Source organism: Triturus cristatus, chromosome 9 (genome assembly GCF_964204655.1).
Source record: "Triturus cristatus chromosome 9, aTriCri1.1, whole genome shotgun sequence".
NCBI classification, from domain to species: Eukaryota; Metazoa; Chordata; class Amphibia; order Caudata; family Salamandridae; genus Triturus; species Triturus cristatus.
In genome coordinates, this window is record NC_140592.1 from 451,364,928 (window position 1) to 451,392,412 (window position 27,485).

Sequence of the window (27,485 nt, forward strand, 5' to 3'; positions counted from 1 at the left end):
TGAAACTAATCGCAGCTCGCGGTTGGCCAGAGAGCACTCGTGATCAAACCATCCCTGGTCATCCGTTATAGTGCGTGAAGGAATCATGAGCTGTGCACGAAGGGCAGAACAGATCTTAACAAAATCATCTACTACCCCAGGATTAGGGCTTAAGTCAGACAAACATGAGAGGAAAAGAGGAAAATTATCACTGACCAGGATCTGTACAGTCGTCAACACATTAATGCCCCTCCATTTTAGTCTGAGATTGTTAGAGCTTATGGAAAGATCCCTAGCACCACATTCCTTATTATAGACCGGTCGATGAATTGTCTTTAAACTAATCTTTATAGGATTATGGTCCCCTTGGAACATTGGAATTACCCTGGCCTCACTAACACGATCTGTCAGGCCAGGGGATATAAAAATATAGTCAATTGTTGAAGAACAATCCCTACCTCTGAATGTGGGCACTAGGGAAACAGTGGGAAAACGGTCCATGACATTCTCCAAGTTATGTGTACTCAAAAGAGTAGTTAATTCCACACCTCTTTGGCACCCCAGACCCAAGTTACTATCCTTAAGGATTGTGCAATCTCCATTTAATTTGGCATTAAAATCTCCACCCAATACAAGGCCAGAGGTGTCATTGAAGTCGGCCCTAGCCTCTAGAGTGGTGATAAAGTTAAAAAGATTCCTAAAATGTGTGTTGGGTTGTGAGCTAAAATCATTATTATAAAAATTTACCAGAAAAAACTGGTTTTCTGTTTAAATAGTATAGCCTGGAAGTTTAAATTATTTGTCGGTATGACCCTGGAAGAACCTCCAGCAGAGATATTGATCCAGATGGATAAGCCTCCAGAAGGGCGGCCCATTCTAGATTTAGCGGCAAAAATATTATGGCACTGAAACCCATTAACATGCAAGTTAACCGTAGCCCACGTCTCCTGTAGCATGATTATATCTTGACTCTGAATGAAATTGATCCACCCAGGGTCAAGGAGCCTTTGTTGGAGGCCCGCTATATTCCAGCTTATGACATTTAAGTTGCCTGTCCTAGATGCTATACACTCTAGAGAGTTAGCAGAATTATCAGAGATAATTGGTGCGGGTACCAGCTGCAGGATTGGGTCCTCTATCAACGGTAGGGCAAGGGATCCATTACTCGGACTTGGTTGTCAGTCAGGGACATCTAAATCAGACAAGCCTGAGAAACGATTGGCCAGAGGAAGGGCCGTAGATGTGGGCACACAATTATTAGGGATGGGTTTATAGAAGTAGCCAAGGGAAAACATACATATGTTCGTCGTAAGCCCTGGCAATAACTCACGGGTACGCATCAAAGACTGAACCGTATGGGGTCTGCAAAAATTTATGACAATGCAATCCCCACTGATGTTTTTTGCCGATGTACCCACCCAACCCACTCTCCGCACCATTAAAATTTCGTGCAGTCTGGCTGGTTCGAAGCCCTTATGTTTCCTTAACCAGTCCACACATTTGTTGCGAAGGTCCACCCAAGATTCCTTCTTATTCTCGGGCAAACAGGGGACTCCGGCTAGAATTATAACATAAGGATATGATGCAGGGGGGAGGTTCAGAGTCACGGTGCTGGGCACAGTCTTCAATGGAATTGAAACAGTGGATCTTGGTCTAACATCAATGTCCGCTGGAAAAGGAGAGATCATTGCCGGTGGAGGTTGTGTTAGACCTTCGGATAAGCACCGAGTACTGTTATTGAAATTGGCTGATTCGTTATCCAAATTAACAGCGGCCCCCAACAGGCACGTCGAGATCGGTAGGGAAGTGCAATCATCGGCCGAAACAGCAGAGGCTGACTCCCGAGTTAACAGTTGTTCCATACGTTGGAGTTTCTCATTTAAGGGGGCAAAATGTGCGTCAAAGAGGGCCTTAGCATGGCTAATTATAGCTTTTAAACCCGACTCCAGAGCTGACATAATGTCAGCCTTACTATGAGAAGTGGAAGTGGGCACGTCGGTTTGGGTGCCCACCGACGCAGAATTAGGAACGGCAATTGTCTGTAGTACCGTTTTATTACTTTTGGCAGGGCGGCCAAGGGTATTAGGTTTATTATTGGCCCCCCTTTTCCGTTTGGCCGGGGGGCCGCTAGATTTGGTTACGCCAATTAATTTAGGGGCGTGAGATCTAGTGCGGGTTTGTTGGCCACTGAGACAATTGTCCGAAGATGTAACTGAAACGTGTGACGGGGACAGTTGCTGAGCGGGTGTCACGGGCATCGGGGGCAGAGTTGGTGACACAGAGAGACGGTGCAGATAGTATTCCCCTGTGCCGCGGCTTCAAGAGATGAGCGTCGCTGGGCCGCCATTGAGTCTAAAGATAGACGTCGCTCGGTTAGCTCAATCTCGTGTATCAATAGACTCTCAGCCCTAATCATATAAGCATCCAAAGTCCCTGCCGCGCCCTTGCGTTTACTCATGATAAGCCAATACAGTGCCCCTTCACACCACTATAGCACGTGTAATACGATGGCTTGTGCGATAATGAAAAACAATGTCACCTGGCACTCCGGTTGTTTGCAGATGACGAACCAAGGGGGGGGGTCCCGACCCGGCCTCTTCCGGCCCCGGACAGCCACAGACGGCACGCCCTTTGTCCGGGCTTCGTCCGGCGCGCCCGCTCGCATCCCGCGTAGCTGAGCGCACCACGTATGATATAGCGTTGTGGGCGGCGTCTCCAGGCAGCAGCAAGCAGGTCTGCAAGCCCCTCTGACCTCTGGGGGACTGAGCCCGATAGCCAAATCACCCACCGCGAAGCGGGAAGCGCTAGGTTCTTAAATGGGCAACGTGGGCGGCGTCTCCAGGCAGCAGCAAGCAGGTCAGCAAGCCCCTCTGACCTCTGGGGGACTGAGTCCGATAGCCAAATCAGATGAGACAAATGCCTATAGGTGCCTCTGCTCCAGGTACTTCCCATACAACACCCTCTAACCATGGTGTGACACCAAATCACTCATGTGTCATTGATATGCCCTTAACCAGACAGACAGTGTGATGCTGCAAGAGAACTTCTGTGTGCTGCTAACATGTTTTTATTCGCAATATCTTTATGAGGGCCAGGAGGACCAAGACACCTCAGACTCAGGGATTCGATGCAATGAGTCTAGGAACCCTTTAGGGAGATATTGAGGGAGATAATAAATCGTTGTCAGGGGCAACAAAGTAACGAGAGACTGCACGCCTGGTGAACCGGAAGAGTTTCTGCAAAACTGCAAACATTACAGCACAGTAGGTAGGGGGGTAGAGGGTTTGTGGTATTAAGGGTGTTTTTCATTTGAAGATTACAATGTCTCTTTTGCATGACTTTGCAGAGTGGAGTTTTTAGGGCAGGGTGTAGATTGGAACCTGTGATTCACCTGTTATCAATTGTTCCTATTTATACCCCGGATCGTCATTCGCTGAACTATGAGGAAAGCAAACACAGTATTTGGACTCTGCCCTCAATCGCTTCCAAACCATTACCTTGGAAAACAAATGTAGCTCAGAAATTTGAAGAGAGCCAACCAGAGTCAGACTGTGACAGATATTAGGCCCAGGCACAAAAAAGTGACCCCCATTTGTGAATTAGGCAGCTAGACATGTGTTTGCAGATTGGCGCGGTTTTGAACTTGTAAAGACACGCTGTCTAAGTGTTTTGAAAGGCATGGAAACCTGGGTGAATTTGAGCTTGCTGGCGGCAATGCTTGTTTTAATATCAGGGAAATCAGCAGCAAAAATCGGCCCAGCAGACCAAAAAACCGCCCTCACATTGACCTGTCAGACCAGACCCGCGGGCACTGCCTTATTTCCATATAGCAAACACAAGGCGATAATGGACGGAGCGCTGAAACTTTTCAGACACTCACCCCCAGTCACAGATCTGAGTTGAATCCATCATAGTTCTTTAGCACACCTGCGTATCTTGCAGACATGTCCACGATCTCTGGTGCATCTTGGCACACCCTCAGCCAGGAACACCATCAGACTGCAGACTAAGAAGTGCAAAAAGGAAACCAAGACGGCCGGCATTTTCCATGAATGCACCCAGGATAAGGAACAACATCCCTGTATCCATCGAGACAGCCCCAATGCTGCTCCAATTTAGGGAAGAGTTGAAGATTCACCTATTTAACCCCTTCAGCGCGGCGCGGATTGCCCAGAAGCCCGCGGCAGGCACTATTAGATGTTGGTGCGTCAAAAAGCAAGGCTGGTGTCTGTTCACCACAGGGTCTGTAATCCACTACCAGACACTACCTGCCCCATTATCTCCCTCTTGTGGATTTCCGCTTTCTCCCTCTGTGATGGTTTTAGCGTCTTTCTCTTCCTCCTTCTTTCCGCTTACTGTGTTTTTTCCTTTCTTGCTCTTGGGAAATGTCTGTTGAAGAAAAATAAATTCCTGTCCCCACAAATGAGTGCTGGTGGACCTAACTGACAACCATGGGCTCAAATAAGCACTGGTCTTGGCTAACCTTTGCAAGCAATGTTTTCTACTTAACTCAGTTTAGTCGTCGGCAGCTACAATGTCTTTACTTGTGGAGTCTGCCCAGTATCCCCAGAGTCACTCGACCTATGTATGCAGCAGGGGAGAGCCAATTTTATGCACGGTTGACTAAATAATACGTGAGGAAAGGCAAATTATCAAGCATAATGCAGCACATTTTGTGCTAATATTACGTCATTATTTTGGCATTTTTACAAATGGGAACTGTTAGACCTGACATCCTTGGCATGGACTCCCCCGGACGTTATGCCTTCACACCTCCTGTTTGCTGAATTATTTTTTATTGGCTTTAGGACTCTGCACATTATAACTTCTAACCTGTGTCAATGTCAACATCAAGTTTATTGTATGATTACTTAAAATCGTTACAATTTACATACAACACAAATATCACAGTGCGAAAGAACACAGCAATAAAAACTCATAAAATAACTTTCTAATATGAGAACATGTTTTAAAGCACGGTACGCTTAAAAAAACCTTTAAAAAGGTGCATTAAAACGTACACTTCTGCCCTGTGGTCCAATGGTGGGTTGCCGCAACTGGTCAATTTGGTGGGCTTTCGAGACTGGGATTATATTGGGATCTCTACCCTGGGAGACGAGATGCATGGTGCAGTCCTCAAGTCTTTCCAGGATCTCCAGAGTGAATTCCAGATGCCAAAAACGCAATTTTTCAAATACCTGCAGTTTAGGCACGCTGTCCTCCCTAGTGTTATGGATTTGGAGTCCCTCCCTGACTTTAGTCCCATCGAGGCTAAGTTGTTTATGGGCAATCTCCAAGACCATAACATTTCTAAGACCTACCATACCCTGGTGACGAACTGCCTCACTACACTGGATAAACTCAGGGTGACATGGGAGGAAGACCTTGGTCCTCTGGAAGGAGATGACTGGACGGAGGCGCTGGCTGCCCCTCGGGGTGCGGCAATAGCAATGCGCTTCCGGCTGATCCAATTCAATTATTTGCACCGGGTATATTATACTCGGGTCAGACTGTGGAGGGCGGGTCTGGTAGCATCCCTGCTCTGCCTGCGATCTGTTCAGGAGAATGGCACTTTGTTTCATACGGTCTGGCAGTGCACGGTGCTTACGAAGTTCTGGCGGGGTGTGCTGGCCTGCTTTGCTGAGGTTCTGGGGTGGGAGCTTCCCTCTTCACCTAAATTGGTGCCGCTACATATAATGGAGGGGGTGGGGGAAATATTCATATTGGGTCTCACGCTAGCCATACGAGACATTGCAAGGCAATGGAAGGCAGAGGCCCCCCCACCCCCCTCCATGTCGGCATGGAAAAATGGCCTGGATTTCAATATGGGCCTGGAGGCTCCCATTTTCAAAACTCGGGGGTGTCCGCAAAAGCACTTTAAGATCTGTAAGAGGTGGGCGGACTATAGAGGCCTCTACATTGAGTCAATTTCTACGGGATATGCTGCCATTTTGGGTTAATTGGGCAGGACAGTGGTTCAGGGATTTAGGGATTCAGCCGGATGTGTCATCAGGGCGGTGGGCGGGTACTTGTTGCTTCATGTGTGGTGCAAAGTCAATGCATTGGGGGAAGTTTTGTTTATGTATCTATTTCTTTTTGCACAGTACATATATTATAAGTCAAAGACATTTGTTTTTCTTATTGTATTATAAAATGTAGCAGTCAGCCTCTGGGTCACAGAGCTCTGCATGGTATATGTACTTTGACGCAATAAAAATTGTTTTAAAAAAACAATCTTACAATTCTGATCAAAACAGCTTCCCCTTTTTCCATAAAATCAGTAAAGGATAATAGTGCATGCTAATTACATATATGTGGCGGGTCATGATGGTACAGATGGTAGAAATTAATTCCGAAATGCCACAGGACCCGGATATTAATGTGTTAAGGATACTGAAGATAGTTTACAGCTAAAGTATAAAGCTAAAGAGCGAAATACCGAGCCTAAAGGTGAAGGGAAGATAACATAATGAAGAATCTTATGCAGAAACAGCAGCTGGTCTGTGTTTTATAAGGCACAGATGGCTCAGGGTCTTACTGGGCTTGACACAACCCAAATAGCTAATATGCAAAGTACAATGCCTGAAGTTTTAAGTGCAGAAAACATAATAAACAGTTATATACGGACACGACTCAGGGACTACAATTTTTGAGCCCTTATAAATAAGGTGCCGATGTGCCTAGAAGAGTACGACTCAAAGTTGTACTGGGCATGATGGCCATATAGCCAAAGTGCAAAGTGCTGTGCCTAAAAGGGTTCATTTTCTAAAGTGCAGATGGCATAATGAGGGGTCATTTACAGAGACTACATGTGCCTAGGAGAGTACGGCTCAAGATCATACTGGGCATGGTGACACAACCCATAGAGCAAAAGTGCAAAACGCAGTGCCGGAAAAGTTTTTTTTTAATAAAACGGCAATTAGGTGATGACAGGTTCTATACTGAAGCTACAACAGATCTACACGTTTTGGGCCGAGACAGTAGAATTGATCAAGATTTATTGCGACAACTGGCCTTATGGTTAAGGTGCTAAAGTGCCTAGGAGAGTGCGGCTTGTAAAGTGCAGCCAGCATCATAATAATTCTTGGGGGGGGGCATCACGAGATCAGGCTAGTCATGATGACTGATAAGGGACCACAGTGGATTAAGTGCCAGTTGTATATACCAAATTGAGGTCTATATCGTTCAGATACAAAGTTCCGCAGTTTGTGAAGAGTTTGTTACCTCAATGCAAAGCCCATTTCATGTTACCTACAGTGGGAGATGAATCGCATAGCTGTGAAGGCTGTAGATCACTCATGTCCTTTAACAAGATGCAGGTTTGCATTATGAATGTCCTGAATTGGTAAGGACCTGTAAAAGTTACAGGAGAATTTTGCCCTGCTGCCCGAGTATTGTCCTGCTGCTTGAAGGATTGACTTGCTGTGTGAGAAGGAAGATTGGACCTGCTTGTCTTCATCCCAGACTACCCAGAGAGACTCAAGTGAGTCAGTTGGCTGACCTCCTGTGTGAGCTACAGGGATACAGCAACCTTTAAAGACCTCCCAGCAACTTTCCAGGTGACCTGCTGCAACTGGAACTCCCTGGACGTGCCTGAGCCCTGCTGCTGGCCTCTGCTGGGGTGAATCCTGATTTCAAGAGGTGCCCCGAGGTCCTGGACTCTTGGTTGGCATCAGTGAGAAGGTGAGAATTTTGAAGTTTGTGCTCCTCGTGACCGCGAATGGGCCAGTTTGAGCCAAGAACCTGCTACCCATGACGACCGCCAACGCGAAGTTCCAGTGAAGCCTATTCTTCGTGTCAACAGTGACCGCCAATGAATACCAGCAATGTGAGACACGCACAATACATCACGCACGGAGCTGGGAAACTTGGCAAGTATGCCAATGAATACATAAGCGAGCATTCCTGTAGTCATAAATACTTTTGTATATTGGCCCAATATGTTTAGCTGATATGGCCTCTCCGATTTATCTTTACAATCTGAACGACTTTTTTTTCTATCATGTACAAAAAGATGCTACCATATATGTATTATGTACAGGGGCATAGCTTTAATTGGTGCAGCAGGTGCGGTAGCACCAGGAGCTCACAGACCTGAAAGGCCCACTGAACCCTGATTATTGCTGTATTTTATCATTCAAACATCAGCCTATTCTTTGCTTGCACTTTGACCTATGTCATGCTAGGCTGTTGATGATATAGGGGGTACTAACCATACAATGGTAGCCCGCCCCATTACGTACTGGTGCACAGCTCTGATCAGCTCTATCCCCATCATCCTTACCAGTTCGGATACCTGTGTCCATTCTGGTAGCCGTAGGTGCTATCCTCTTTATAAATCAGTCTGTTTTAATCAATGAAGCAACAGGGCTTGATCGGTTTCACTGCCTGGCTTGAGCCAGAGTGAAATCTCTGTCTTCAATGGAAAATAATCGCATAGTAACTGTCCCGGGCTGTGGGAGTGTCCGAGGGACCCGCAGGTCAGCCAGAGAAAATCCAGATTAGACGTTTTTCATCTGAAACCAATCTCGTCTGAAAGGGGCCTTTTCCTCCTTTTAGTGCCGCTGTATCAATATTTATCTACGCTTCCAAAAATACCTTTTCAAGGAGGTCCGCAAAGCGATTTTTTTCTGGCAAGCGTTTATAGAAATGATCTCATTAATGCGTAAAGGTCTCGGAAAGCTTTGTGAACCATGCAGAACTGTGAAGAGAGCCGCAGTGGACGTGGTTTCACTTAAAACAGGAATCTAAAGTAAACCGAGGTGTGGCCGAGCAGCTGGTGTCGGCAGTCTCACTCGAGGCCACATAGCTGCCAGGAAGGCCCTTCACTGGGTGACACCTTCAGCAAGCACTGGCTTCTGAGCCAACGGCATTGTGCGTGATGCCACATGTAGGCCCGAGCTTACAATGGGAAAGAGAAAAACTACAAGCTCCAGCATGCAATGTGCTGTTGGTCTAAAGAATAATGCCAATAACTGCCAGGTATTTTATTTTAAAAAATGTGTGTGTGTGTGTATTTTTATATATATTCCAAAAAGATATCTGCAAACAGCTGATGCTCAAAGAATGGCTTCTGAATGCCATTTATGAAAAATTATATAATTGCACTCTTGCAAATGCAGTAGTGTCACACTTTTGCTCCTTTTCTGCTCCCGGAGTAGTCGGGACTGGAAAAAAAAACAGTTTATCAGGTTGTGAACTACATAATGTTTTCGTGTCATTTTATGTGTGTAACACTTCTTTGTACAAATAAAAAAGTCGAACCATGTGCAACTTTTGTTTAAAAAATGAATCAATCTGATTTTCCTCTATAAATGTGTGCTGATTTAATTTTCGTATTAAGCAGCTGGGCAAACTGATTTTGTTTACATCTTCTTAATAGAAGGCAATGCAAAAACCTGGACTGAATAAGCTGGTCATGCACGGATCTGAGACACTCGAGAGCTTTGCAGGGGACATAACCACGTTCACACTCACAGCCCTGCCACGTGTGCTAGGTCCACGGGTGATGTGCTGATCCAGTCAGGTTTAAAAAAAAAAAAAATCTGGGGCTTCTGGTCTTGTTTACTCTATTATAACAAGCATTGGCATAGCCAATAGGTCTCGCCTTTGGGACCTTATAAGTGTTTAGCCATGCAACAGTGGATGTTGTTGTACCAAGGCTATTGTGCTGCATAACTAAATACTTACAAGGTCCCAAAAGCGAGACCTATTGGCTATGACAATGCTTGTTTCCATTTGTTACTGTTTTCACATCCTTCTCTTCTTCCGTCTTTTCCCCTTTTCTGTCGTTCTCTAGATTTCTCCAGGTCCTGGTCTAAAGTCACGGTCCCCAAAAAAAGGCATTGTTATTACAACGCCAATAACTTTAACTCGCACAAATTTAAGACCTATTGGCATGGCCAATGCTTGTTAAAACACATTGTTAATCTTTATGCAGGATTTCAAACGCGCTCATGTGTTTGGGGTAAATCGTCACGCAAACTATGGGACTAGTTACAGCTGACACCCGAGCACGTTAAAAATGGAAAGCAACGTGCAAGTAAATATAACGGGCCCTGATAATGCGCAGCTGCTGTCTGAAGTACCTCAACTCCACCCACGAGAAGGTATGCAATTAAGAGTCCCAGCGTTACTCACTGCAGCGTATGTCGTCATTGTCCTCTGGGATGTTACTCTTTCCTTGACCTCCTGTAAACCTCCGTTGAGTACGCGGCGGCCTGCAGGTCAGCCTGGGATGGTATGCGAACCCCAGGCGCGCACTCGGGCAGCACACGGAATGGCACTGTCTGGCAAAACCGGCGGCCGACAGGACACGTGAAACCAGTTCAACAACCCTCCCCCAAACACCCCACCCCCCCAAGAGAGGAACTCCAAAGCAGAAGGAAGCTACACAAAGCTTTGTTTACTACAAAGCGAAGGGGGGGCGCAGGACGAGGGAGGGGAAGGAAAGCCTGGCCAGCAAAGATTGAGATTCTAGACTCTCTCAGACAGAAGCCACGGGTGGATGCCCTGAAGGAGCTTCTAGCAATGGAATGCACATAGAATCATACAGTTTTTCCATTCTGCAAACCACAGAAAACACAAAAAAGCTAATCTATGAAGGTCTTCTAATGACCGTGTATTTTAGTTAATACGTAGTTCTGCCATTGCGGTCTCGCCCGTCACAGCAAAAAACAAGAAATGTTAATAAAGAAAGACAGCTTACCTTAGATGTTCGGAAATCGCTCTGTATATCCCAGCAAGAGACACGAATAAACACGAGAACGTCCCTGTAAAACAAAAAACAAAAAAACCACGCCCACCAGTGTAAAAGGGACGGGGCTTAAAAAAGAGAAAGAAGCGAAACCCCCCCCCCCCCGAATCCGAAAAAGACAGGGCTTGAATTGACAGACAAAGCTCTTCTCCAATGGCTGACCAGCATTTAAGAGGCCAGCCAATGGAGAAGAGGGGCAGGTTCAAGCCCCACTACTGGAAAACATAAAATCTCGCCAGCGAGACTGCGTAAGCGCAGCCTTCGCTAGCCGAGACCTAAAAAAAGACTACAAGCCCCAGAATTCAAAGAACAAAACCTTGAGTTGAGCAGCACATTACTCATGGATCTGGGAAACTTGCATTGTATTGGCATAGGGCACAGTTCTTGGATCTGAAAGGCCAGTAGAGTTTGATCTGAGTCAGTCACATGCAACAAACACCCTGATATGCAAGTGACCTTGTCAATGGACTTTCAGAGACCGAGGATTGTTGGCCATTGTCTAGATTTCTTAAGAGTTCCGTTCTTCTAAAGTGCTCTCAATAATATTTCCAATGTAGTAAATAGACTGAATGTTTTCTCAAAACAACACCATCGGCTCTATTTCAAAAGGGTATGCAGCCAACAGCAGTAAAATCCTGGCGACCTCCCCCTAAATAACGTGTAATGATTAGGGGCCATGTGTACTAGCACCTTCCCATAGACACAGAAAGGAAAAACACCCCTTGTTAGAGCAGGCCCTAAATCCACCCATTAGGTGCAGCCTCAATAGGGAGCGTAAACATAGAATGTTTCTTTAAAGTATGAAAGAAAAGCGATATCAATGGACACCAGAGAGAAACGGAGAGGAGAAGAGAAGGAGAGTCACAGAAAGCAAGAGAGATAGAAAGAGGGAAAGACAAAGAGAGGGAGAGCATGAGAATACCCAGCAGAGCACGAGAGAGAGAGAGAGAGAGAGAGAGACATTACTCATGTTTAATGTGATATATGGCACACACTTTTAAAATATTCTGGAAAATGTGCCAATATGCCATGCAGCAAAACATGCAGTAAAACATTAAGGAACCCACTATACTATCTAATCATGTTAACCCTTTATTATAAAAAAGCAACAGGTTCATTTGGTTGAAAAATGAGTAATGGGCCATGTGTGTAATTTCCTTACCTAGTTCGAAGGCTTTGTGATGATGTTTAGTAATACGCTTCCAGCCTTTAATACCCTATGCTGTAACATGACGAATTGTGTGTCTAAAGCAAACAACTTCAACTAAACAAGGGGGCAGATGCTATTGCCCCATTTAGAGATGTGGAACCGAAGTTTTCTAAAGGTGTAATCTCACCTAACTCTGCAGTCTGAAAACTCTGTTAGTGCAATCCATCTGGGCTTGCCACCACAATGAAGCTATACAAGATGGATGCTAGAGGCAGCTTGCTAGACTAGCAATGGGTAATGCTAGCATTCCTAAGGGTTCTGTGTAGGAGGATGGGGCCAGGGCCCCGTTTATTCGTGCAGAAGTCACCTTTCATTATGTCCTGCCTTTTGTTCCTCCCTGGAGCACTCTTATTAGTTTATTCCAAAATCCATCATCAGTCTTTATTCGATTTAAAAACAATCATAAAAGACACAAACATAGTACATAAAACATGAGTTTATTAGTTTATTAAATGGAGAGTCTGCGGAGTCTGGGGACATCAGTACCTTTACCAGGCGTGCTGCTCCCAAACTTTGTGCTTCTGCTGTGGGTGGGACTCCCATCATCACCTCCTGTTGTCGGCCATCACCAGTAGATAAAACGTTTGTCTATTCTGGAAGAAGGGGCATCACAATGTGAAATGATCACCCTGAACTATTTCCCAAATTATTATGAAATCTGTTTATTGGCATTTCGTTAGTATAGACATAGCACATGTTATAAATGAAATATCACACAGGCAATGAGTCAGTTACTCGGAGCAGTCCCCGCCAATTGTGAGTACAGCGAACAACAGGATCAAACGCCACCCCCATGTGCGAAGCAAGATAAAACTTATAGGTCTCAGGACCACCGCCCGTATTTAAACAGTTCCATAGAACAACAAAAAGAAAGAGGCAAAACAACAGAAGACCCAGCATAACAGCAGCAGCAGGTTCGGTCTTTAACCATATGATCCCCAAGGTACTTCTCCCAGTCCAGCCCCCCCCACCCGGTCCCCACCCCCCGGTACAAACAGTTCCATTAAAGGCAATTTTCAATGTCTGCACACCTTCCCGGTTCGATGAGGGCCTCCACACCAGTCCCCAAATTAGACCCCCTGGGCTCACCTCCGTTCCCCTCCTCCTCAGGGAGTGCCTCCGCAGTACTCGTCCCACAGAGTCCCAGGGCATCCCCATCCAGCTGCATCAGGGCCTGCAAGTGTACGTCCCACTGGTTCACTATAGGTGTGCGCCTAAGGCCCAACGTTTCTTCCCGCAAAAGGGCCGTACCCTCCGCCCCCGCCCACACCAGCAGGGAACTCCGCCACGCTTGCGCTCGGGGGGGCTCAGCTGCCTTCCAGCGCTTGGTGATTAACTGCTTCGCCACTACCAAACCCAGGTCGAGGAAGCGACAGGCAACCTTCGTGGGGGGAGTTCTACGAAACAAGTGTAGCAAGCAGGCCGGCCATTCCCGCGGCGCCAGCGGGCCGGCACATTTACTTAACGCTCCATGCACCGTCCGCCAATACGAGTCTAGTGCTGGACAACTCCATAACATGTGCACCAGTCCAGCATCCAGAGCCTTGCAGCGTGGGCAGTCTGCATCCGCGCGATGGAAATATCGGGTGATAGAGTCAGGAGTGAGATATGCTCTGTGTAGTATAAAGTACTGAATTTGGCGAAACCGCAAGTTCCTGGGAACCCGCGTTGGCCCCCGTAGTGCATCCCTCCATTCCTTGTCAGCCATGGGGCGATCCAAATCCGCTTCCCATTTACCGCGCAAAGGAGACAGGTCGGTCGCCACCTGTGTGCGCAGGGAGGCCGCGAACCAACGAATCATGTGACTGCCCCGTCCTATGACATGGAGGTACTGCATCATGAGGTGTTGTGCCGACTCCTCCTGAAGAGCTCCCCACCGGTTCGTCAATGTCGCGATCAGCGAGCAGTGACGGAGGAACTGACCGGCTGGTAACCCCGTCTCCTCCGCTAGTTGAGCGAACGGGATAAGCGCACCACCGCGGTAGAGGTCCCCCAGTGTGCAGATGTCCGCTGCGTGCCATTCCGTAAGCTCTGTCGAGCGCAGCATCCCCCGACCACTAGGCGAACCCTCAATCGGCATGGCGGGAGCGTAAGGGACATTCGACCGGGTCAAGTAAAGGGCACGCCAATAGCACGTGTAAGCCACTGCCACAAGGAGGGGACCCGGCTTGACCATTCTGGCCGTCGGGTGGAACGACGCTATGATATCCGCCAGGGGGAGCGGCGGCTCCGTGGACGCTGTGTCATCCCTCTCCCTATCGGCCAACCACCTGGCCACCCATTGCAGCTGCGCTGCTAGGTAATAGTTCGCAAAGCACGGCATCACGAGTCCCCCCTGACCCGTGGGGAGGTATAACTTAGAGAGTGCCACTCTGTGGCATGCGTTACCCCATACAAAATCCCGGAGGGAGCGCTCCAGGGTGGCGAAGAAGGACGCCGGGATGTAGATCGGCAAGTTAGCAAAATAGTAGCGGAGTCTGGGTAGAGCTACCATTTTGACCAAGGCAATGCGGCCTGTGACCGCGAGAGGGAGGGTGCCCCAGAAACACATCTGGGCCCTGATCGCCGTTACCGCCCTGCCCAAGTTGCCCTCCACCAGGTCAGCTGGCCGCCTATACACCTGGATGCCCAGGTAACGGAAGGTGTCCAGCTGCCACCTGACAGGCACACCCCCTAGATGAAACCGGGGATCCAGAGCATCAGCACAGAACGGGTAAAGGCACGATTTGGCCGCATTCACCCTCAACCCGGATAGCGCTGCAAATTTCGTGAGAACTCGCTCAAGGTCCCCTGAAATGTTTGCCACGTCCCTTACGAAGACCAGGAGGTCATCCGCATATAAGGAGACCTGGTGTGTTGCATCGCCCATGGGAATGCCGTCCGTCAACACCCTCCGCAGGGTGGCTGCTAAGGGCTCTATGGCAAGCGCATAAAGGAGAGGCGAAAGAGGGCACCCCTGCCTGGTACCTCGGCCGACCGAAATGGCCTCAGAGATGTATGGGCCAGTTCTCACCCCGACCACAGGATTCTTGTAGAGAAGCGCCGCCATTTGTAGGAACCCGAGGCCTAGTCCATAGTGCGACAATGCTGCCACTAGGTACCCCCATTCAAGGCAATCAAAGGCTTTTTCAAGGTCCAATACTAAACAGCCCGCTCGCGGCCAATGCTGTGCGCCATGCGCGGCAACGCGGAAGAACCGGCGGAGATTAAGCAAGGTGCTGCGCTTCGGTACAAACCCATTCTGGTCCCTGTGCACCAGCACAGGTACAGTGGGGGCCAGCCGCTCCGCCAGGACCTTGGCCAGGATTTTATAATCGGTGTTGAGGAGGGCGAGGGGGCGATAGGACCCCAGGTTAGTAGGGTCACGCCCTCGCTTGGGTAAAGAGATCCGGTAGGCCTCTTTCATGGAGGCGGGCAGGGTAGCTTCCTCAAGGGCCGCGAGATATAATGCGTGCAGTCTGGGCACCAGAGACTCCCGATATGCTTTGTAGTACTCCGCCGGGAGACCATCCGGCCCAGATGCCTTGCCAGAAGCCAGTGAGGCCACCGCTTCCCCTATCTCCTCCAGCGTGATGTGACCTTCTAATGTTTCCTGGTGGGCATCCGGAATCGTGGGTAGGCAGGCGGCCCCTAGAAACTGATCGAGATCCTGTGCCTGTCGGCGTCCCACGGAAGTGTACAGGGCCTTGTAATGCGCTGTGAGTATCTGATGGATCTCCCGTTGCGTGTGCACCAGTGTCCCGTCCGAACCACGGATGGAGGCCATTGGCGCGTAGCCCGATTCCTGCCTGATCAACCAGGCCAGCAACCGCCCCGCCCTATCAGATGTGGCGTGGATCCGAGCCGAATGGGCAGCGTAGTTATGGCAACGCAATCTCTCCAGCAGCTCAGCATGGCGTGCCCGGAGCTGCGCCAGCTGGGTCGAGTCTCGACCTCCTCCCTCACCATGGCGTTCTCACGACAATAGCCGCGATTCCAAAGCGGTGAGCAGTAACGTAAGCTGCTTACGAAAATTCCCGGTCGCCCCCAGGCAGTGTCCCCGCATGGTAGATTTGTGCGCGTCCCATTCCGTCAGCGTGCTCCCTGCCGTACCCTCATTGAGATCAAAGAACTGTTCGACCGCTGTGCCGAGCGAAGCTCGAAACTCCGCGTCCTCAAGAGCGGCCGGTTGCAGACGCCATGTGGGAATGGGGGGCCTCTCCAGGTCCCAGCAGAGACGCAGCCTAAGAGGATTGTGGTCCGAGTGGGTCCGGCCCAGGTAGTCCGCCTGGGCTATCAATGGGTCCAGCGAAGGGGAACCCACCACCCTGTCAAGGCGGACGTGAAGGTCATGTACCGCCGAGTAATATGAATAGAGTCGGTCAGTGGGGTGTAAGGTATGCCAGACGTCATGCAGAACCCATCGCGACAGCCAATCAGTAAGGTTCCTCGCGTTCGAGACTGCCTGTGTGCTACGGAGCAGCGGATAGGATCTATCAAGGCTCGTGTCCAACACCGCGTTAAAGTCCCCACCCAGTAACCAGGGAAGACCCACATACGGGGTTAAGGCCACCGAGAGTTGGTCTAGGAACGATGGTTGGTCAACGTTCGGGGCATAGATGGATCCCAGGAGCATAGAGTGCCCGTTAAGCCTCCCCCGAACCAACGTGCATCGGCCAGCAGGATCAATCACTATTTCGGAGCATGTGAAGGGTGTACCTGCCCGTACCCAAATCAACGTACCCCGAGCATGCGCAGAATATGTGGTCCCAAAAAGCTGCCCCCTCCACCGAGCACGTAATTTGTCCAATTCTGGCCGTGTCATGTGTGTCTCCTGGAGAAGGGCCACCGCTATCCTATGCCGCTGCAAGTAGGCAAAAACAGAGTATCGGCGGGCCGGTGTGTGCATGCCTCTAATGTTCAATGTGACTATTGCAGTGTCAGCCATCAGTGTTGAGTGTGGACAACGCGAGGCCCACAGGCCGAAGCGGGCCAGCCGGGGGGAGGAAGGGGACCAAGATCACTGTTGCCCAGACCGCCTGCTGCAAGAACATGATGTACAAGAAAGCTGCAGAACACTGCAGAGTGTAAATAGACAAAGGTAAAAGTAAGATTAACAAGAGGAATTCCATAACCGCAAGGGCAAACCCCAGAACGGGCATTCGTCTAAACATGTAAGACTCAATCGCCTGTGAACTACCAGGCCAAATATGTGCTAGTGGGGGCCAAAGGGCAATACTGCTGGTCCCGGTCTGCAAGAGCCCCATGTTACCCCCGTCAGAGCCTCGTGTGCCTATAGGGCCGCCAGTCGCTCAACCGCTCCCCAGAGGAATGTGTGTGGGCATCGCCGCCACCCCGCTCCCCTGCGACCAAGACATGCGTGGACTCCCAACCCCGTCCCACATGTAAGGGAACCCACACTGTCCCTCCAGCCCCTGTGACCCCCGCGGCACCCTAACCTGCCCAGTCGTGTAAGCATGAAGAGCCACAGAACCACAATCCAGGAGGCAACAGAGGCAGGAAACCCCCCTCCCCTCAAGAGTAGTCCGCAGCACTCAGCCCACCACCTCAGGGTACCTGCATTGAACACAGTGCAATCAGACAAGAGTTCACCCCAGAAGGTCGGCCGTCTGGGGAGTCACCACTGGCAACACCTGGTCTTCCGAAAGTATGATGGACGGGGAGGAGGACTGGTCAGTCTCAGTGTCACTGTGTGCGCGAGCCGCCACGTCCCCCTGGCTGCTCACAGATCCCAGGGTGGCCACCGCCTCAAGAGCCTCCAGCCGCTCCACGCGCATCCTCTCCGGACTCGGGGCCGCAGGAGGACTCGGCCCCGCTCCACCGCGTCGGTCCCTCTGTCTCCGTCGTCTCAGTCGTTTCTCCCGTCGCCCCACAGGGCCCGGGTCCGCGGGCCTGGGGCCACCATGTTGGCCCGTTTCCTCCAGCCAGTCCCAGACATCAGACGGGGCGTCGAAAAAACGTGTCCCATCCTTCGTGACCACCCTGAGGCGCGAGGGGAACAGCAGCGAATATTGGATTTGCAATTCACGGAGTCGGCGTTTCACCTCCAGATAGTTGCTCCTCCGCTTCTGAACGGTCGCAGTGTAGTCCGGGAACAGCATCACTGCGCCACCCCCTACCGCCAGGGCACCCATTTTCCTCGTTTCCCGGAGGATCACGTCCCGGTCACGGTAGTTGAGGAGCCGAAACAGGAAAGGACGCGGCCGGGCCCCAGGGACAGGTCTCCGCATCGGCACTCTGTGTGCCCGCTCCACCACAAACTGCGGGGAGAGCACCCCCGGGGGCAGGATGTCCCGCAACCAGCCTTCAACGAACTGCTCCGGTCGTCGACCTTCCTCACCTTCCACCAGACCCACGACTCGTATGTTCTGGCGCCGAGAGCGGCCCTCTGCATCCTCTGCACGGTCCTCTAGAGTGTTAACGCGGTCCATCAGGTCCTGCAAAGTGGCAGAGTGGTTGCGCACTATCGGCTGAACATCCTGTAGCGCCTGACTGTGACTGGCAATGGTGTCCGCCAGCTTGCGATGGTCGACGTGAAGCAAGGTGAAGTTAACCGTGACTGTCAATCCGGGATTCCAGGGAGGTTCGAGTTTGTTTCAGCGTGTTGCCCAGTCGGTCGACCGCTGCCAGCATGGCATCCATCTTGGCTTCCAGAGTCGACGCAGGCGGTGCCGCAGTCCCAGCAGAGCGTCCCGGCGCCGCGTCAGGACCTTCCGCCCTCAGCCTGGTCTCGGCGTGCTTGTTCCGAAGCCGCCCCATGGCCAGTTGCTGCGCCGACGGCTTTCGGAGAGTCCAGTGGTGTGCGAGATCGACCGGGACTCCAGGCAACTCCAGATGCCGGTAGCAAAGGGCCCAGTCCCACTACCACGAGTCGGGCCAACGCCAGGGGGTCAGGGCGCAGGGCAGCGTCACTGGCGGGGGAAGTGCGTCGCGGTCCGTGGGTCAACCGACAGCCGACGTCGGGATCATGGCCATCCCCCAGCCCGTGCAACGCCTAGTCCACAGTGGCCAGACCACAGCAACGCACCCAGCAGCAGGCAAGCGCCCAGTCCCCCAAGCTCCTCACGCTGGTCCTGTCCATCCGATCACTCCCACGGCGCTGTTCTCAGGGCCACATCACGCTCTCTAGGGTCGCCGCCGCCACCACAGCAGTCCCCCTCGCCCCCGAGGGCAGCAGCCAGGCGCTCACCAGGTTCCCGTCCACAAACTCGTGTCCAGAGGGGGGTCTCTCACCAGGTCACTCACCGGGCTCTCGGGCGCTGCAGGGTCCCATGTCTGCCACCATCGCCCCCGTCAGTAACGGCCACCGCCACCGACCACCACAGCATGCGCCTGCAGGCTCGGCGCTCTTAGTCAGGCAGGCCCACAGTGCAGCCGGTCATCAGCCCCTCCGGGTCCCCTCGTCGCATGGAAGCCCCTCGCGGGTCGCCAGTCAGCCAGCCGCCGATCCGCAACGCGCTGCGCAGCCCAGCCTCCTCGTGGCAAGCCGCGGTGTAGAGTGACTCTCGCGGCCGGGCGCCGCCTCCGGCTCGGCCCGCACCGCTAGCCAGGCAAGTCACCAAGGGGGCGGCACGTAGTCGGAGGCCGCCCCCGCTCTCAAGTCGGGCCCCACAGGGCCGCCGGGACCTCACGGGTAGAAGCAGGCAGCATCGGCAGCCCTGGGGCACATCCCGGGTAGGAGAAGCAAAGGATAATGGCTCTGCAGCTCGGGAGCCTCACTCGAACACGGCCATCTTGGCCGCACGCCCTCTAGCGCCCCCCTGAACTATTTCCCTAATAGCGTATGTGGAATACACAAACCATGTCTGAGAAAGGAGTATAAGATAAGGACTGAAATGCAAGTCAGTGGTCCAGGACTTGTCTCTGACTGGTGTAAGTGACACTCTTCAGGGTGTTGGTAGAGTTCTGAGATTCAGAGCTGGTGTCCTTGAGATCCGTCCTCCCAGAGGCGAGGGGACAGCAGCTGAAGAAGTGAGAAACTTCACTGGAAGAACCTGTGGGCTTGACTTGGTAAAGAGTCTGCCATGCCTGCTGAAAGAGGGGATGCATGAGTATCCATCCAGGATGAGTCTATCCAGAGGAAGAAGCCCAGCTGCAGCTGCCTGGCAGAGGAGTCACCCAGAAGAGCAAATGACTGCTGAAGACATTGCCAACTGACAGAAGAAATATGGCAGGCACTGCCTGGGGCTTTGACAAGCTCCTTGCCGCTGTACCGCATGTTCCCAGTTACCCTCATTGGACCTCGAGAAATTTGTCAGGCCCCTCCCTAGCCTGGGAGCAAGTGGAGTAGTGACCCTCGTGGACCGACTAAGGGACACTACAGGAGCCACAATCTTAGTGTGACTGGGATGCCATTTGTTTGTTTTTGCTGTTAGTTTGATGTCTAGTGTATTTTATCCAAAGAGAACTGTGTAAGGGGGTTGCATGTATGAGGTGAGTCACTCATTGGTGGATGTGGCATCAGGCTGACAGTTTTTAAGATGCTTTTACTTCAGTTGGATGCTTCTTTGAAGATGGTTTTGGTTAACCTCGTGAGCTCGCCTGTGAGGAAGAGGCACTTTTCAGGTTTTTTTTGTTTTGTTTACCGATGGGATATTTCCTGTCACCAAGGTCATCTATGAACCAGGAAGTGGAAGATTTTGGGATTGACAAGTGTGGTTTCAGGCTGGCTTACATTTTGATGTTGGTCTTGAAAGTGATGTTGAGTACACCCATGAATGAGCCAGCATTACCTGTGCCACCAGTTGAGGGTGCTCCTGTTTGGAGATCTTCACTGAGAGTTTTCAAGAGGTACAGCTTGGGAGAACAGTATTGTTGTTTTGTTGGTTTACATTGTCCAGTGCTTGTGTCTGCAGCGTGGTGGATAATGAGTACAATTGCAGCATGGTCAAACCGTTCAGTAGGGAAGTTGGCATATGGTTAATTCTTACCATCAAGACAGAGATGAAGAGGTTGCATTTGGAACAGTGGGTAGTTTTAGTGAGTAATTACTTGATATTTGTGTTATCAGTGCTGCCTTTAGTGGATTCATTGAGGCTTCTCCTTGAATATTTGTGGTGAAACTGGAAGACATTGTAAAGTGATTGATGGGTAAAGTTGCAAAGAGGTTTGACATTTCTTCACTTTAGGTTTTGCTGGTACTTGTCTATGTGTAGATTACATAGTTTTTTTTGTTTGTGTCTTTGCCACTGCAAAGCATTTCAACAGATCTAAAACAACTAATTTCAATTCTTTAAGAGGGATCAGAGAAAGCCTTTATCTCTTCAAAAAATAATGGTCAAGGGCCAGCTTTACTAAACACTGGTCACAAAATATGGATCGCCTTTGTAAGATGTCTTGCTCGTGTCCTTCCAGTTGGCAAGGACCATTTTCACTGCAGATGTTAGTAACAGGTCGAGTAGATCTTTATCAGAGTCCGTTTTCAAGTCTGTGCGCATAAATGCCATGGGCAGGGTGGAGAATTCTTTGGTTAGAGTACATCAAAACAAACCATTTATAAAGTCAAAGATTTTCCCCGTAAATGTTTTTAGTAGTGAGCATTGAAAGATAAGATGGGCTAAGTCCCCCGTTTCTTTGTTACAGTTCCAACATGTTGTGTCATCTCGGTGGCCTAATGAAAATAATCGGGCAGGGGTCCAAAATGCCTTGTGTAGTAGCCAGTTTTTGGTTTGTGAGAGGACCGGGGAGATCTTATTACGCGAGACTGAACTCCATAGTGTGGACCATTCCTGTTCATTATGTGTGGCTGTCGACTGCTGCTCCCAAAAGGCAACTGTCTTAACGTTAAGTTTAGAGGTTTTGGGAGTTTGTAGATCTGCGAGACCTCGTGACACAATTTGTTAATCTTTGTCACAAACAGGGAGATTGATGGTTGTATGGCGGATAATTTGGCTTTTGAGAGGGCCGTTCTGATTTTCAAGAAGTTGTAGAATTCAATGTCGGCTAGGTTATATCTTGACTTGAGGTCTGAGAATGTAATGGGATATGCGGCGTTTTGTAGTTGGTAAGGGTAGAGGATACCTTTTACAATCCATGTGTCAAAGGCTAGCCTTTTGCCTTTATACAATATCTTGACATCTTACAAAGACTGGATCAACTGGATCACCCATCTCAGAGGAGTGGACAACATAGCACTACAGAACTCTCCCTGGAAACCTTCATCCAGAAGGATGTGGAACTCTCTCGACACATACCTAGACTCTTACGAACCTCGATGAAAAATATGATATACCGTTGTTACTTAGCCAGGTACCCTCTACGGACGTACCACCTGAACAATTGTACTTAACTGATTTAACCCTTGTTGCCTTCACTAGGCTGCTGCGGTGGGTGAGGTCTATCAATACCGGTCTGCTCTTGTGCCAACATCTACATAGAATGTCAGAAGTAAATGATGAGAACCGTCATTCTTTCTTCCCTTCTCTTATCTTTCCTTCCCCACTTTCCCTTCTTCTGCCTGACTTTCTTTCTTTTTCTCTTATTATTGATCATGTGGGTTAGCTATATAAGCAGAACACACTGTCTTAGGACTCCTATGCATAAACCTTGCCGTGGATAACTTATGCTAACCCTGTTACAAACTTTCTGTTAGCCCTTGCTAAAAAAAAAATCAATAAAGTATTTTGAAATAAAAAAAAAGAAAATGGGATGCCCCAAGAGGATCAACCTTGTTTTTCTGAAGAGAACTGATGCTGAAAATAAGGAAGAATAATAAAAGATTTAAAAGCAAAAAAAAAATAATATATATATATATATATTCACTGAAAAAACCATGGGTTTCACACACGTTATAGTTAGGAATTAGCATTTAAAAAACCTTAGAAATTCAATGAAAAAACCAAAGGTTTCACACATGTTATAGTTAGCTGGACATTTCACTCGTAAAAAACCAATGAAATTCCCCCGTTATAGTTAGTTCACCTAACTATAACTCGCACGCCCGCAATGCACTACTGATGACGTCACATATTACATCACTCATGACATGGTCACTGACATCACTCATGACATCACTGATGACATCTCAAATGACATCACTGATGACATCACTGATGACATCATCCAGTGAATGTGTGTTTTTCTGAAAATTAAATATGTTTTATATTTATGTATATCTCAAGGTCGATGGAAGAATAAATGGGTATATAAGTGTCTAAATGGATGATTTGTTTTTGAAAAATTGATTGTGTAACTGACTGATTAAGTATATTATAGTGAATACATGGCTTAGTGAGTAATGTTTAAATATGTAAATATCTGTATCAGTCTCTCACTTTGTGTATATGTGGCTGCATGGGTTGGTGAGTAGCTACATGGGTGTCTATATAGGTTAATAGTTGTTTTTTTGAGTATCAGTCTGAGTGTCTGCATGATTCGGTGGGGGGTATTACGTGGTGCATAGGTGCATGAATGAGTGACTCACTGTTTGTATGTGTTAAAGACAGCATGTGTGCAGGACTGTATGGGTGGATGACTGTGTGTATGGGTGTGTTAGTGAGTGAATGACTGTTTCAATAGTGTCTTTATGAGTAACTACATATGTTTTAAACTAGTATATGTGACTATTGGTGTATATAAGTGAGTATATGTGAGAGTGAGAGATTGAAAGAGTTCCTGTATGAATAAATATGTGTTTCTATAAGTGATTGTTTAAAAGACTAAGTATGTGTACGTTTCCGTAGAAGTAAGTGTGGTCGTGTGTTTATAACTGTATATGCAAGTAAATGGATGTTTGATTCTTTATTAGCATGAGTGACTATGTGTGTGAGTAACTCTATGGATGAGTGGCATTGTGTATCAGGATGTATAGGTGTATGAGTACATATGATGAGTGAGTACATGTACGAGTGACTGTATAGGACTGTTGGTGAATGAGTGGAAGTGTATGTGGATCTTAGAATTACTGAATAGGTTGTTGTACCTGGTACTGGTATGTCCATTGTTTTGAAAATTTTAGTCTCTATTATTGAATGTGTGTATCAAAGGTTATATTAGGGTGAGAGGAGGTCTGCCACTCTATCACAAGGATGATGTCATCAGTGATGTCATCAGTGATGTCATTTGAGATGTCATCAGTGATGTCATGAGTGATGTCAGTGACCATGTCATGAGTGATGTAATATGTGACGTCATCAGTAGTGCATTGCGGGCGTGCGAGTTATAGTTAGGTGAACTAACTATAACGGGGGAATTTCATTGGTTTTTTACGAGTGAAATGTCCAGCTAACTATAACATGTGTGAAACCTTTGGTTTTTTCATTGAATTTCTAAGGTTTTTAAATGCTAATTCCTAACTATAACGTGTGTGAAACCCATGGTTTTTTCAGTGAATTTGCAAGGTTTTTTAAATGCTAATTCCTAACTATAACGTGAGTGAAACCCATGGTTTTTTCAGTGAATTTGCAAGGTTTTTTAAATGCTATTTTTTTTTTTTTCTTTCTTTTTTTTTACATATTTTTATTTTAATTTTCTATCCTTTTTTAAAAAACTATGGTTAAAATTTTAAAATTCTACAATATGTTTTTATTTTACATTTTTTTAAAAATAAACAGGTAAAATTTATTAGCAATATTTTTTTTTTTTTTTTTTTTTTTTTTACCGTGCGCGTACCGTAAGAGCACGTCGCGACGTAATTACGCTATTTCCCTACGCTGTTTGCGTTAATTTACGCAATTTGCGCAGTCATACGTCACGCGCGCATAGCGCGTAACGCGTACGCTGCACGCGCACGTTCCGCGGAAGTGGAGGGGCGTGCCTGTTGTGCGCATGGGCGCGTGAGCGTGTCTTTTTTACGCACATGCGTACTTTTGCCGTAAGCGTACTGTAAGCGTACCGTAAGCGTACGGTAGGTCATGTGATCATGAAACACAACTTTTGATTGGTTGAAACTACTTTCAGTTCTAGAACTCTCCTACACCACACCCATTGCCCTCATTTCTGCTTGTGATCCCTTAGGAGAAGGAGCTGGGTTGTCTTTGTGATACGATGGCAGAACAGCAGAGCCCTTCTGAGAGTGAGGCTAGCAGCACTACCTTGAGGCAGAGAGCGAGGAAACAAAAGACCTCTTATGTATGGGATTATTTTACTTTTCCTGAAGGCCATCAAAAGGTAAATGCACCCTTAGTAACTTGTAAGCTGTGTAAGCGTGTACTTTCAAGAGGTAATCCTGACAGGAAGTATTCCTTTGGGAATCATACCATGATGAGACACCTCAAGGATGTACACAGAAGGACACATGCTCGACTTACTGGAGGTAACCCTTCAGTAAGTCAACCAAGCACATCCACAGTAGCTCAGCCTGGACCATCATCTGCAGGGCCGAGTCCTTCTTCTGCAGGTCAGGTGAGCCCTTCATCTGTGGGGGGAGCATCTCCTTTTTCTGGCCCTCTGGAAATTAACCCTCGGTTTCTGAGGGTTGATATACGGTGCGCCAGTTGTCATGATCTAATTTGTCATAGGGAGACCAGTGTTTCCCTAGTGAACAACAAAATAGATCAGCACACTTGTCGCAGAGACTAATATTCCCAATCTTTCTTTCCTCGGTCCCTGCATGAACACAACGGCTCTTTTAAGAGCCAACCTTATCTTTCATCTTTTTTTTATATATGTTTTTAAAAACTTTTTTTTTTTTTTTTTTACCGTACGCGTACGGTGCGCGTAATTTTTGTTTTTTTTAAAAAACACTAAAAATCAATTATCCCATTAGAAGGTCCTTGAGAGACTACAATTAAAAACTGAAAATGTGATTGAAGAGAAGTAGAAAAAAAGGAACCATGATATTATTGACTTACCATACCCACTCAAAAAAATATTTATTCATTTGTTTTTTTTTTAAATTGCTTTAAAAATGGTTCTAGGTTTAGTCACAAAACGAAATTTCTTTGCCAATTTGAAAGCACACTTACTGCTCTTTTTTTTGACAAGTGACAATCACTTTTACAGACTGACACATTATGAATCCACTTTTCAGATTTTTTTAAAAGCCCATGTCCAGACTGCTTTTTCAGACCACCACCATGTGTAACCTGGGTGACTGCCTACATACCAGCAAGGGCAACCAGCCTTAGTGATGCTGAATGTATTTGCATTACAGACTGAAACCTCAAACCCCACTCGCTTGTAAATACTGTGCATGATTCCACATGGAAAGCAGCTGGGTGTGTGCTAAGAGTCTGCTTCTGCACCAAAAAATGGCTCCCCCTTTTTCCTACTAATGCAACTGTGAAATCACTAGAGCAAAACGCAATAAATCTCTGCCTGTAATTCCTATATGCACACAGAGTCATGTTTTCACATTAGTCACAAAACGAAATTTCTTTGCCAATTTGAAAGCACACTTACTGCTCTTTTTTTTTGGCAAGTGATAATCACTTTTACAGACTGACACATTATGAATCCACTTTTCAGATTCTTAAAAAAGCACATGTCCAGACTGCTTTTTCAGACCACCACCATGTGTATCCTGGGTGACTGCCTACATACCAGCAAGGGCAACCAGCCTTAGTGATGCTGAATGTATTTGCATTACAGACTGAAACCTCAAACCCCACTCGCTTGTAAATACTGTGCATGATTCCACATGGAAAGCAGCTGGGTGTGTGCTAAGAGTCTGCTTCTGCACCAAAAAATGGCTCCCCCTTTTTCCTACTAATGCAACTGTGAAATCACCAGAGCAAAACGCAATAAATCTCTGCCTGTAATTCCTATATGCACACAGAGTCATGTTTTCACATTAGTCACAAAACGAAATTTCTTTGCCAATTTGAAAGCACACTTACTGCTCTTTTTTTTGGCAAGTGATAATCACTTTTACAGACTGACACATTATGAATCCACTTTTCAGATTTTTTTAAAAGCCCATGTCCAGACTGCTTTTTCAGACCACCACCATGTGTAACCTGGGTGACTGCCTACATACCAGCAAGGGCAACCAGCCTTAGTGATGCTGAATGTATTTGCATTACAGACTGAAACCTCACACCCCACTCGCTTGTAAATACTGTGCATGATTATACATGGAAAGCAGCTGGGTGTGTGCTAAGAGTCTGCTTCTGCACCAAAAAATGGCACTCCCTTTTTCCTACTAATGCAACTGTGAAATCACCAGAGCAAAACACAATAAATCTCTACCTGTAATTCCTATATGCACACAGAGTCATGTTTTCACATTCGTCACAAAACGAAATTTCTTTGCCAATTTGAAAGCACACTTGCTGCTCTTTTTTTTTGGCAAGTGATAATCACTTTTACAGACTGACACATTATGAATCCACTTTTCAGATTCTTAAAAAAGCACATGTCCAGACTGCTTTTTCAGACCACCACCATGTGTATCCTGGGTGACTGCCTACATACCAGCAAGGGCAACCAGCCTTAGTGATGCTGAATGTATTTGCATTACAGACTGAAACCTCAAACCCCACTCGCTTGTAAATACTGTGCATGATTCCACATGGAAAGCAGCTGGGTGTGTGCTAAGAGTCTGCTTCTGCACCAAAAAATCGCTCCCCCTTTTTCCTACTAATGCAAATATAAAATTAC